The sequence below is a fragment of the Aethalodelphis obliquidens genome, unplaced genomic scaffold (genome assembly GCF_003676395.1).
Source record: "Aethalodelphis obliquidens isolate GAN/ISIS:26980383/991018 unplaced genomic scaffold, ASM367639v1 scaffold2, whole genome shotgun sequence".
In the NCBI taxonomy this organism is placed as follows: Eukaryota; Metazoa; Chordata; class Mammalia; order Artiodactyla; family Delphinidae; genus Aethalodelphis; species Aethalodelphis obliquidens.
Window position 1 is genome coordinate 36,088,147 of NW_020837946.1, and position 14,345 is coordinate 36,102,491.

Here is a 14,345-nt window from a genome sequence, read left to right on the forward strand (position 1 = left end):
TTCAGTTTCTTTTGTTTGTTAAGTTTTCCCAGCACCATTTGTTGAAAAGAGAGACTATCCTTTCTTTATTGTATATTGGCACCCTTGTCGAAGATCAGATGACCATATGTGTGTGGATTTATTTCTGAGTTGGTCTATATGTCTGTCTTTAGCTGTACGATGCCTTTTTTTTTTTTTTCCTGATTACTGTAGTTTTGTAACGTATTTTGAAATCAGGAAGTGTGATACCTCCAGCTCTGTTCTCTCTCATGAGCGATTTGGCCATTTGTGGTCTTTTGTGGTTCCATATGAATTTTAGAATTTTTTCCTATTTCTGTGAAAAATGACTTTGGGATTTTGATAGGGATTGAATTGAATCTGTGTATCATTTTGAGTAGTATAGACATTTTAACAAAAACTAAGTCTTCCAATCCATGAGCATGAGATGTTTTACCATTTATTTGTCTCTTCTTTAATTTCTTTCATCAGTGTTTTATAGTTTTCAGTATACAAATCTTTACCTACCTAGTTAAGTTTATTCCTAAGTATTTTTTCTTTTTGGTGTTCTTTTAAATGGGATTGTTTTCCTAATTTCCTTTTCAGATAGTTCGTTGTTAGTGTATAGAAATTCAACTGACTTTTGTGTGTTGGTTTTGTATCCTGCAGGTTTACTGAATTTATTAGTTCTAACAGTTTTTTTTTTTAATGGAGTCTTTAGGGTTTTCTCTATGTAAGATCATGTCATCTGGAAACTGGGAAAATTTTGCTTCTTCCTTCATGATTAAGATGCCTGTTTTTTCTTATTGACTAATTACTCTGAGTAGAACTTCAAGAACTATGTTAGAGAGAAGTGGCAAGAGTAGATATCCTTGCCATGTTTCCATGTTTTAGAGGAAAAGCTTCCAAGTTTTTATCATTGGGATAGATGTTAGCCATGGTTTTGTCATAATGGCCTTTATTATATGTAGAGGTACATTCCTTCTATACCTAGTTTGTTGAGAAAGAGTGTTGAATTTTGCCAAATGCTTTTTCTGAATTTATTGAAATGATCATGTGATATTTATCCTTTATTCTGTTAATGTGGTGTATCACATTACTTGTTTTTTGTATGTTGAACCATCCTTGCATCCCAAGGATAAATCCCACTTAGTCATGGTACATAACCCTTTTAATATGTTTGGATTTGGTTTTCTAGTATTTTATTGTATATTTTTGCATTTATATTCATCAGGGATATTTGCCTGTGGTTTTCTTGTCTTGTGGTGTCTTTGTCTGGCTTTGGTATAAGGGTAATGCTGGCCACATAAAATGAGTTTGGAAGTGTTCTCTTAAATTTTTTGGAAGAGTTTTTTTTTTTCTAGCATTTTATTTACATCAGGTTTTCATTTTATGTCTTTCTGTCTCTCTTGCACACATATACACACACATTCCCATTCCTTTTGACTACATAGAAATCTGCCGAAGAGTACTGTGTGTGTGTGTGTGTGTGTGAGAGAGAGAGAGAGAGAGAGAGAGAGCGAGAGAAAGCAATACATTTGCTGTGGTACTCAATCAAATCTCAGATGTATACATTTGAGTTCTTATAATGAAGTTTAATAGTCTTGACCGTTGAATGTTTGGCCTGAGAGGATGATAGCAAATGGAGAGAACAAATAAACAAATACATTGATCATTATAACTAACTTTGGATGCTTCTGCCAGAAATATTCTTTTCCAGAAGTTCCTTGTCATATGAACTATTTTAACCATTTTTGACCATCTATAAATAGAAATGTGTAAATAATTTAATATCTAAAGATTTTGCCTAAAGTGTTCTCTTTTCAGAAAAGTGATTCTTCACTTAGTCAACCTATATTACTCTTGCATCATCAGTACTATCACTATAAAATGCACTTCCTATGTAGTATTTATCTTTAAATAAAACTACTGCAAATGGGACTTATAGGTTGCTAACCTTATGTGATGTGGGCAAATTAAGGTCACTTTCTATCTCCGCTTTTATTCCTTTTTTTGCAATTGCCATGTAGCAGGCCAAAAAGAAAAGAAGAAAGAAAAGGAAGGAAGGAAAGCAAAGAAAAAGCCAGTGAGAGTGGCCATTTGGGACATAAGCTTGATTTTCTTAGGAAACCATTTCGATATGCCTTAATGCTACCATTGACATCATATTTATTCCTTTAGAGGAAGAAACACAGCTCTAGGTTAAAAGTGTACTTTACATTTATTTCCTTCTATGATAAACGGACTAAAAAAAAGCACCTTTTTAAAATGGAGAAAAACTGTTTTCAACCTTTAAGGAATATTTATCAATTCTCTGAGAGCAGTTATTAGCTTTTTAAAAAATTACATGAATATTTTAAAAATTCCTATATTGTGATGTTAATTTGGTTTAAAAATTCTTCTTCATTTAGAAGCATTAGTTACATGTATGTATATATTTCACATAAGTTTACTAAAAGATTCTGTGAGAAACACATGGGTGTATTTTCAGAAAAATTTTTTTCCCAAAAATAGCTTACATGATTTAAATAGGAGAATGAGAAAGTAATAATAGTGTACCTTACTAGAAAAAAAAGTCAAGATAAAATTTAAAGGAACAAAGTGGCATCTATATTGCTTGCCTAATATAAGGAAAAGTAGTGAATCAGTTAGAAATATATTTGGCCACAAGTAAAAGTAAACTTGACTACTGTGGCTTAAATATGTTTTAATTTTTTCTCACAAAATAGGATGTCTGGAGGTTGATAGTTCACAATTAGTACATCTCAATGATCTTTTCAGAGGTACATATTATTTTCATCTCTGTGTTCATTTCATCACCATGCACAGAGTGTTGCATTTTCTTCTCATAGTTATTACCTAATAATCCCCAAATGGCTGCTAGACGTCAAGGCATTTTATCCACATTTCAGGAAGGGATGAAGGGGAAAGACAATGATGTAAAGGGGACAGAGAGAGAGAGAGAGAGAGAGAGAGAGAGAAAGAGATGTATCAGCTGAGACTGTCCCTTTTTTTACTGCGAAAACAAAAACCATTCTGGAAGCCTTACCCAGGAGATTTCCTTACATTTTATTGGTTAGAACTATGCCATGTTTTACCTTTAGCTGCAACAGAAACCTCTATGGTAGAGAAGGTAAGAGAAGAGATGACTGGGATGATATTTAGTGAGCCTACTTCCACAGATTAACTTTTACCACTGGTAGTAAACAAAGTTATGTGCTAAAGAAGAAATGTTCTTGAAACTAAATTCAGATCTTCTAAATATCATTCATGTAGATAAATACTCAAAATAACTTTTTATCCAACAATAAATATTTATTATTTGTCCTTTTTTAATAATATACTGGATTCTCAGGTTAAAATAATTCAAATACTGCCGAAGTAAATTAGAGAATTTGACTCAATGGGAAATAATAATCACAACTACTATTATTAGGTACCTAAAAGATGACAGATATTTTAAATTATTCAAGCAAGAACCTAAGTTGGTATTTGTATATCTAGTTTTGATGTGAAGAAACTGATCTAGAGAAGTTAAATAACTTGCGCAATATCCACAGCTTAAAGTAGTGGACTTTGGATTTCAACCTCGTTCTCTCTGACTCAGAGCTAACGATTGACCTCCATATCAATTTTATTGAATAATGAACACTACAAATTAGTGATATATTTAACACAATTTGATTGCATAAAGATTATTGCATAAATATTATTGTATTTTATGTTCCCTAGACATAGGGAAAGGGTTTTTATTTGTTTTATTCTTAGTAGCAAGTTTTTTCCTACTGTAATCCCCTCTTGTCAAGTGGGTATAATTCCATTAATATGCCAAAGACTTAACCCAAATTGAGAAATCAATATTCTTTCATTTGCTTAGTCCAAAAACCTTACATTCATCTTTGACTCCTTTTCTCACACCCCACATTTGACCTGCCGACAGATCTTAACTCTACTTTCAAAATATATGTAAAACTCGACCATTTCTCTCCACTCTCCACTGCTTCCACCCTGTTCCAAGTTACTATCATATCTCATTCTATCTGAATTATTGCAGTAGCCTCTTAAATGATTTTCCTGTTTTCACCCTTGACCCTCCCCATTCTATCCTCTAAAGAGAAGCCAGAAAGATCTACTTAAAATGGAAGTGAGACCATGTCATCCCTCTGCTTTCAACCTTCAGTGGCCCCATCCCAAGCACTATAAAAACCACTCTTTACAACAGCCTGGAAAGCCCTGTTTGATCTAGCTCACAGTGCTTTTTTTCTTACCTTCTCCCTTTCTCTCCTTCTTCTCTTTGCTTCAGCTATAAGGGCTGCTTTTCAGCTTCTTAAACTTGCCAGGTGTTGTCCCATCTCAGGGCCTTTGCATTGGTTTTCTTGCTATCTGGGCTGCTCTTTCCCAGGTATTGGCAAATCTAGCTCTCTCATTTCTTTTGGGTCCTTACTCAAAATCCACCTTTACCAGTAGGCTTTTCCTGGTTACTTTATTAAAAATTTCAGTCCTCTTCCCTTAATTTTATATCTCGTTTCCCTGCCTTTTTACCCTTAGTATACTATCAAACATTCTATCTCATATTGACAAGTTGACAATTTTATCTGTTTGTCTCCTACATATTCCAAACCCTTAGAACCTCCTGTACATAATAGATGCCCAATAAATATTTGTTGATAGAATGAACAAACAAGTGAATGAATGAATGTGCAAGTCAATAAAAAAGATCAATCTTTTTTTGAAATGTCTAATAGGGATCTCAGTATTCTTTAAGTTTTTCTCAGCTTGTTAGTTATAATCTCTGTGGCTATTAAACCATTTACATAATTTTTAAAAATTTGTTGAATCTGTATACCTCAACATCAATATTAATTGCCTAGGTAGTATGTAGTACATATATTATTTTAGACCCTTGACATTGGGATTTCAATTTGACCTTGAAGTCTTTCCATTAGTGAAACTGGAAGGATGTTTTCGAACTTTTATGTGACTTTTGGAGACTCTGCCATGGATTGCATTTCTGCTTTTTCCTTTCTTGATTTATTTAGCTTTTTAAAATATTTTGTGTTAATTATTTTGTACTTTCATTTTTATTATGCAAAATTATTCAGAATAAAACATGCATATTCTAAAAAAAATGTAACATGCGGACAGTGTTGCAAAACTCCAGGTGGGAGCTGTGACTGTCATGTAAAAATGACATATGTAAAAGTTATAAAATATACAAATGAAGTGTTTGAAGGAGAAAGGTGTCATTTGGAGGAGATTTATTCTCAAAGTCATAAGGAAAAAAAATGGGAAGTGATCCCACCTGTTTCTTCTAGAGGTTCTCATTGCATTGCCATGTTTAATGGCAATTTATGTGCTGTATTACAAACAATTTAAATTAAAAAAAAAAAAGACAAGCTCTTGCCTTCTGGAAAATAGACCAGTTAGAAAAATGCTGCACAGTTGCAGAGTTAAATCTGTTCATTTTGTTGCTAGGACCACTTAAGTTCACAAACAGTGATATGGGAATGCACATAAAAGAAGCCATACTTCTTTTGATTTATTTGCCTGACATGTATTAAAAAAATCTTTAAAAATATATACATTTATTCTTTTTCAACATAAACTTAATCTATAGTAAAATGCACACATTTTAAGTGTACAATTTGATCAATGTATGTAGCTCCCATTGACCTACACCCCTATGAAGAACAGATATTGCCATCATTCCAGCAAGTACCTTCATGTCTTTTCCCAGTTGATCCTCTCCTTTATCCAGAGGCAAACACTTTTCTGATTTTTAAAACTGTTGGCTTAGTTTTGTCTAATATTGTCCTTCATGGAACTGTGTACCCTTTTATGTTCAGCTTATTTTGCTCAGCATAACATCTGTTAGACTTATTCATGTTGTTGTGTATATTACTATATTTTTTACTGCTGAATAGTATTCCACTGTATGAATGTAAAAAATTTGTCCATTCTCCTCTTGATGGAATTTGGGTTTCCAGTTTTTGCCACTTATGACTAAAGCTTTGTGGATATGTGTTTTTATTTTTTTGGTAAAGATCTAGGGGTGGAATTGCTAGACCAGAAAACAAGGTCAATTTAACTTTATAAGAAAGTGTCAAACCTTTCTCCAAAGTGGGGGTACTATTTTACACTTCAAACTATCCACTTATTATTGTTTTTAAAACCATACAGACTTGTGCAATTCTTAACAGAAGAAGGCCATTTGGGGGAACTTAGATTAGGTGCCAGTGTCACTTTGTATACATTAAGTGGTGTCTGAATAACTATTATATTTATTTTCTCCTAAGAAAGAAAATCACAATGTTTCTGATTTTCTGATGATCAGCCATGGAACAAAATGTTTTAAAAATCTGCATATCAAAAGAATACTTGAAACCCACTTAATAAGTAAGAAGATAAGAAAGTTCTAAACTATGGCTATTGTGGGGATGAGTAATCCTACTTATAATTTGAGTTCACAGTTTAAATTTTTCCCCCAACCTTTTTTTTTTTTTTCCTTTGGCGCACATAGCACTATATAACAATCTTTATTACATGTGTTTCTAGGCACTCCTCTAAATTCATTACAGAATGGATATCACGTCCATTCCCAAAACAAAACAAAACAAAACAAAACAAAACTCTTCTCAAGTAGGATGCAAGTAGTAGTCTTAAAACCATTATTATTACATGTGTTTTTAAAAACTTCTTAAAATATGGAACACCTCTCTAATTTGCTTGTCATCCTTGCATGGGGCCATGATAATCTTCTCTGTACTATTCCAGTTTTAGTATATGTGCTGCCTACGAAATTTTTAAAATTCATCAAACCCAAAATATATTGTGACAAACCACTTTAATTTTTCCCATCCACATTTGATGGATTTTAATATTTCTTTTTCACTCAACTCATCAAAATTTTATTTTTTAAGAGTTTTATTTAATATCCAAAAGGGCATAAAAATTTCTGAAACCCCTCTACCTCTTTGAAAAAAGGGAGTTGTATTTTGAAAGAAGTTTAAAAGGAGTTCCATTCTGGAAGAACTTAAAATCAGTTCTGAATTCACTATCCAGAAGACCTGGCAAAATTGATCATCCTCACCCTTGCCTTGCACCATTGCGGTAGAGACTGTGAAGCTAACAGTAAGGTTCCTAAAATGCATGTCCTTTCACAAGCCTATTCTCATTGAAAATGTTGTTTTTCCTCAGAAACATATTTGTGTTTAAGAAAAAACAACTACAGCACAAAATTTTTGAGAGGAGGTTGAAAACAGGTACCATGGAAAATATTATTATTGATTTTGTATAAATGTGTTTGGCAGTGAATGTGTACTGAGTTGTCCAATGTAAGCATCCAGCATTTTTTTTTTCCCAATTGGTAGTATAGTAGAGTTCTTTTTCAGTAAACATTTGCTTTTGAAAATCATAAAAGGTCAGTTTTGGCCAACTGCATCAGTCCTTATTCTGCCATCTGTAAAAAATTTAGACTTTGCCTTTTTGAATGACCCTTTAAAAATATACAAGACCTAATTCTATCCTTTACTCTCATAAAACTTCCCTTGGACTCCAGTGGGAACATTTTAAAGTCAAATTCTGAGGAATAAAGACATTTCATAATGCCTTCTTGTGAGAACTTCCTTGGCAGAACTTGACCAACTCATTCCTCTTGAGAGTGTTCTATGATATTACTGGTTTTATAGCTTCAAAATAGACTCTATGCTATAAAGTGGTTATGCTTCTTACAGATATATATATATATATATATATACACACACAGACGTACATACACACACATGTACATATTTATCTCAGTGTAACCCTAAAATTCTAATGTGGTGAACATCCAAAGTAGATGACTCTTGGTACACTGAGGAGCTACCCTCCTTTGTCCATCATATGTTGATCAGTAAGTATGTTTGTTCTTGGTACCCTACTCTGTGCTTCCCTAGTGCTCGATTGTAAAAAAATACCATTTTTTCAACAGTTAGTATGTGCCAGTGCTGTACTAAAGTTCTACATGCATTATTTCAGTTAACTCTGTGAGGTAGGAATTGCCATTCCTCATTCTCTGTGGATAAACTGAGGGTGGCTAAAAATGTACTGAGAATCATGCAGCAGAGCCAGTATCTCTGACTCCAAAACCATGGATCTTAACTGTTGCACACCTTGCGTTATATGGTACTCCTGCCCTTTACCCACCCTTTTTATAGCAAAGGAAATGTCACTGTTTTGGGAGGACCTTGTTTATTTACCTGTCTGTCTCTCTAATGAGACTGACTAGCTTGAGATAGGGTTCTTATCTTCTTCATCTTTATATTGCTAGAGCAGGATCCATAGGCACTCAATAAATAAATCTTAAATTTAAAAATTACCTTTGTGATTTAAAATTCACCCCCCTATTTTAGAAAACTGGCCCCCAAACCACAAAATATAAGTCATTCCCAAATCACAGTATCCAGAAATAACTGAATAAATATTTGATAAATGAGTGAATTCCAAAAAAAATTAGAAACACTTATAGTCTTCTTTTGTTTCTAATACATTTGCGTAACAGTGATACACCAAGAGTACTTGATTGTTTGATGTTAATTAAGCATGATTAGTACATGATAGTCTTTAGTTCTCATAAAGCTGATAGATGAAAAAGACGGAAAATAAATGCTTCAATGATGAAAGTGTTTTAATATCACAATATAAACTTCCTGAAGTAGCGTTTTATTTGAGAATATACATATTTGAGTAAATTCATTTGGAACTATTAAACTGATCTGAGGTACATCAATAAATGAATGGATAAAGACGTGCTGTATATACAGATGCGCACACACACTGAAATATTACTTAGCCATAAAAAATGAAATCTTGCCATGTACAACAGCTTGGATGGACATAGAGGGTATTATGCTAGGTGAAAGAAGTCAGATAGAGGAAGACAAATACCATATGATCTCATATATATGTGGAATCTAAAAAACAAAACAAACAGACTCATAGATACAGGGAACAAACTGGTGATTACCAGAGAGAAGGGGGTTAGGGGATGGATGAAATAGGTAAGTGAGATTAAGAGGTACAAACTTCCAGCTCTAAAATAAATAAGTCACAGGAATGTAATGTACAGCACAGGGAATATAGTCAATAATATTATAATAATTCTGTATGGTGACAGATGGTAACTAGACCTTTCATGATGATCTCCTCGTAATGTATAAAAATATCACATCACTAGGTTGTATACCTGAAACTAATATAATATTGTATGTTAATTGTAACTCAATAAAAAATTACCTCAGAACATAAATACATTTCAGTATTAACAAAAAAATCTTTCTATCTGTATGCCGGTTAAGTAGGACTTTATGTAAGTGCTGTAATTAAATGCAGTTTATTGGTGAAAGTCTAGCCCCTAGTGGACAGGAGTCTTTGGTACACACCCACACACCGAACTAGTTAGGTACAGCTTGAAGGGACACCTGCTTAAAGCTCAAGGGCTTCAGAATGAAATAGTCTTCAAGATTCTTGATGTTAATATTTTATTCTTTTATCTTTTTTTCATAAAATATGCCACATTTGTATGTCTGGCTTATTAGAGCTTCATAGTATTTTAATGAACACTAAGACTTTTCTACTCCACTCTCAAAATTTTTTTCAAGCAGTGGTTTTCTTAGTTTCTCAGGGATTGAAAGAGTAAAATTTCTTCCCTTCCCTTCCCTTCCCTTCCTTCCCTTTCTCTTTTCCATTCACTATCAATATCCAACATTTAGGCAACATTCACACTTTTCTTTGAGGATAGATTTAGGTTGCACTTATAACATTATCCCCAATACACACACACACACACACACACACACACACACACACACTTCACAAAACTGACTCTTTTAATATGAACTCTTTAGTTACTTCTTCACTCTTTTATAAGTAAGTATGACATGTAAAAAAAAAGATAAAAAGATAGTACAAAAATTAAATACTCAAATAATATAGAAATGAACATACTTTTGTGAATGAAATAATACCTGATATGTAGTATCCAGTCAGAAGGTTGTGAGCTTCTTAAGCTTGCAAAAGCTTTTTCATTGTAAGCATTGTTACTAAACACACTTTATGATTCAGAGAAACTATAATTAGATTTCTCTAATCATCCTGATGATCTTAGATGTTTTCTTAGTTTTAGGAACTTAACCCAGAAAGACTGAACTTACATTTCAAATATATATTTCAATATAGCCAATTCTGCTATATGTGTTCCAGGACTTATGGAAGAAAGCATTTAGCGGTACTACACTCAAAAACTATGTCAGTGACACATAAAAAAATTAGAAACCAAATAAAGTGGTAGCACCGTTTTATGCATATTAAGTGGTTAGGAAATATATAAATACTTCAATAAATATGGCACTTTACCTTGAACCAAACCTGATGTTTTCCTGTGGGCATAAGAAAGGTTGCAGCCTGTGAGTTACTGTGAAGTGGTAGAATGAGTGTTATCTGAAATCAGATGGGAAGTTCTAGTAGCAGATGTGGATGGGTGTGTCTCATAACCCAGGCTGGTCAACTGAGGTGGCTGGCAGATGTTCGAGTATGAGTATTTTGTGTATTCCTATGTGGTTTGGGTCAATTGGGTGCATTTTCTGCATTCATCTAATGTTGTTCATGGATGAAATGGTGCATTAGCAAACATTAAATTTGCATCGTCTACTATATCAAATGCATTGGAACAAATTCCCGTTTTTCAGACAATAGCAGAACTGATTGTACTCTTTTTGAAGATCTAAAATAGAAGAAAAAAGACTCATTTGAAATGGAAACTATTTAATGTTTAAGAAATGGTATAAAACAGCTCATAAGCTGTTCTTGACTTTATTAGCTCCTGTGTAGTACATGTTTTGTCTGCTATTGTCATCAGCGCAATTAAATTCATTTATTCCATGTTGTTTTAAGTCATGCTGTGGGCTTGGTACCATGAAAGTTAAGCAGGTATGGTTTTTAGTTCTCTTGAGTTCATGCTTCCTAAAAATCAACAGAAAGCTCTTGGGGAAAATGGATTGCAGACATTCTTTAAATTTTAGTGTTATAGATGTACAGATGGAACACATAATTTAGATAGTGAAGGAAAGGTGAATTTGTCTCTTTGGTCAGTTAGAATTAGTTTTGTCAATGTTTAAGTTTCAGAAGACTAAAAACAGAATTTTAAAGTATATTTCCAAGCTACAAAGATATAAATGTCACTTGTTCAGTACATGTGGTCAAAATAAAATATCATAAAAGAACACTTGATTTTCTCCCCCATATTTATACCTAAGTCTTCTGAATTCAATAAATCAGCATCGGAAGCAGCTGCTTAGCACAGGGAGATCAGCTCAGTGCTTTGTGTCCACCTAGAGGAGTGGGATAGAGAGGGTGGGAGGGAGACACAAGAGGGAGGAGATACAGGGATGTATGTATATGTATAGCTGATTCATTTTGTTATATAGAACAGCAGAAACTAACATACCATTGTAAAGCAATTATACTCCAATAAAGATGTTAAAAAAAAATAAAAATAAAATAAAATAAAAATCAGCACCCATATAGTTTCTCAAGTCAAAACCCAGAGTCATTCTTTATCTCCATCTGTCTCTCATCCCCACTTTCACATCCATTCCAAGCCTGGCAGCTCTAACTCTAAAATACATCCAGAATCTGCCCATTCCCACTGTTAGAATCATCTCTCACCTGACTATAGCAGACTCTCAGCAGCTCTACCTTCCTCTTTCTTTCTTCTATGATCCGTTTTCTGCCCAGGTGCCAAGGTGACCATTTAGAATTATAAATTAGACCACATCCTTCCTCATGCTAACCTTCCAATGGCTTCTCATCTCATTTAGGGTAAAGTGTAAACTCGACCAGTGTCTATAAAGTTCTAAATAATCTGGCTGTTTACCGTATCTGTGACATCATCTCCCATTTTTTCCTCTCCAGCCACACTGGCCTTCTTTCTGCTCCTTGATACTAGCTCTTCCCTCTGCTGCAGAGTGTTCAACCTAGTCTTCACAGAGCAATCTTCTTATTCAGATCTCAGCTCCCTCACCATGACCCTGCCCCCTACACCCACCTATTGAATCACCCCATTTTATTTTCCACACAGATCTATTACTTCAGATATTATTTTGGTCATTTTATTTGTGTATGTATTTATATTTTCTCCTGTAGAACTAATGCTTCATGGGAGCTTAGCTCTCTTGTTCAGTACAATACCCCTGGTACATCTTCTAATGCACGGTACTTGGGTGCTCAGTATATACTTGTGAAATGAATGAATTAAGGTTGAAAAAAATAGAGAGGGAATATTTTTCCCTGGAAAAGAGGCAAAGTTTTGTGTTTTATAATGAAAATGATTTCAGACTTTAAAAAGTAGTATTGAGCCTATGTTGTTGTTTCAACCCAGTTAATAAGAATTAATGGTGGTAAGCACTCAAAGATGACTTATGTATCCAAGGCACTCTCCTAAGTCTTTTTTCATATATTAGCTCATTTAAGTCATATATTAACTCATTTAATTCTACACTCTTTTGAGGTAGGTACTGTGAACCCAAATCTGAAAGATGAGAAAATTGAGTTGCCAGGGCTGTACAGTTACTAGGTGGTAGAATTGGGATTTGAACTTAGGCAGCTCTACTAGAAAGTCAGTTGGCTTAGCCACTGTGCTGTCTCCATAGGAGGGGCTTCTAGTCATGTAGTAAGTCATGCTTTCTTCTATGTAAGCTACTGCTTAGCACCTAGTACAGCCCAGAACCTCTAGGTTTTTTTTTTTTTTTTAAAGTATAAGAAGGATAGCAATCAGTTGAATACAAGAACCATTACACACAAACTGTGACACACAAACCCGATATCAGTGTAAAGAGAAAAAAAATGCATTTGCTGGACTCTTGAAAGAACCTCAAATATGAAGAAATATATTGATCAGCAACATATGGATTTTCTGGTAAATAGCCAGTGAAGTTTACTGTGGATCAGGCATTGACTATCTTTTCTTACTGGCTTAGAGTTTTTCGGAAAGACATCTGGAGAGTGGCTTGAAATTTATTTTAGGACCCATGATGGCAGCCTTAGCACAGCCTCAGGGTGCAGAAACAAAAGAAAAAAAACACTGTGACTTTCAGAAAGTACAGTGGAGGGAAAGTACTAGATAGAAACACATCTGTGATTAATGAAGGACTGCCAAAACCTGGAAGGGAAGCAGTAACACCAAGATGTAGGAGGGAAGCAGTAACACCAAGACGTAACTCACATCTATTGGCATGCTTGCTATAGTCTACTGAGTCTACTGAGTCAAAACACAGTGCCAGGAATCAGGAGATAAAGTTCTTGTCTTTCTCCTGCAACTTACTATAAGCCAACTATATGTCTGAATCTTAGTTACGATATATGTGAACAGTAATATTGCATTACATTTAACAGCTTCCTGTGTGGAAGCAGGACACTGGAGTAGGTGTCCTCTTAGAGAATATACTAACTTTCATGGATGTGATGATAATGTTTTGTGGCTCAGAAGAAGAGGAATGGAACAACAGCTATGAGATTAATGGGGACAGAATTGGCAAAGGATATACTCTAACTCTTTAAGTTGGTGAAGCCTTGAGATGGAGAATTAATCTTTACTGGCAGACACAATTTATGTATCAAAGCAATGGGAGAAACCCACTAACAACTTCTGGGGCTGCAGAATCATGGGACTGTGTAGCAGGTGTTTTGTATTGTTCTTCTAATTTTAAAATTTGAAATTGCAAAGAGCCAATAAAATGTGTTTTAATATATCTTTGTTTCCTGCTTTAGTAGAGTATTAGACCTAAGGAATTAAATTCATCATAAGGAAATTAAATATTGAAAAAGTTGCCATTATTCTACACCAGGTTTATATTATCAGATGAATTAAAGACACACTCCACTGAATGGGGATGTGGAGGTAACCTTCTCTGCATATAGTGGGAAGGAATATTTAAAAATTTTCCTGATGGGTTGGGGAGATAGAGTTTTGTGAGTATTAAAATGTGGAATAGAGGGAAATATCCAACTTTGGCATGTGGCCAAGGAACTTCTAAGAATAATTCTCAAATTCAGTTTTGAATTATTCCTTGATCTACACATTTCCGAGACCCTTTCCTATTCTACCTAAAATTTTTATAACATTTACAAACCACATTCTAGTTTGAGGAGTAAAAGACAAGAGCTCAAGTGGTATGGAAAGAAGATAGTAGCTGCAGAAGGTGAGAAAGTAAGGAATGAGTATTGCCCCAATGAGAGATGATGAGGAGATTCCATCTCCCCATCAGAATATGTGAGATATTTTGGGAGAGTTCTGGACTTCCCTCAGGACATGGGATGGGGACTTAATCCTT

General features: G+C 34.2%; 1 pseudogene; it reads right to left on the minus strand.

The window, feature by feature from the left end:
- Positions 1 to 6,674: 6,674 nt before the first annotated feature.
- Positions 6,675 to 6,772, minus strand: LOC113605510 (uncharacterized; annotated as a pseudogene).
- Between the last annotated feature and the right edge of the window lie 7,573 nt (positions 6,773 to 14,345).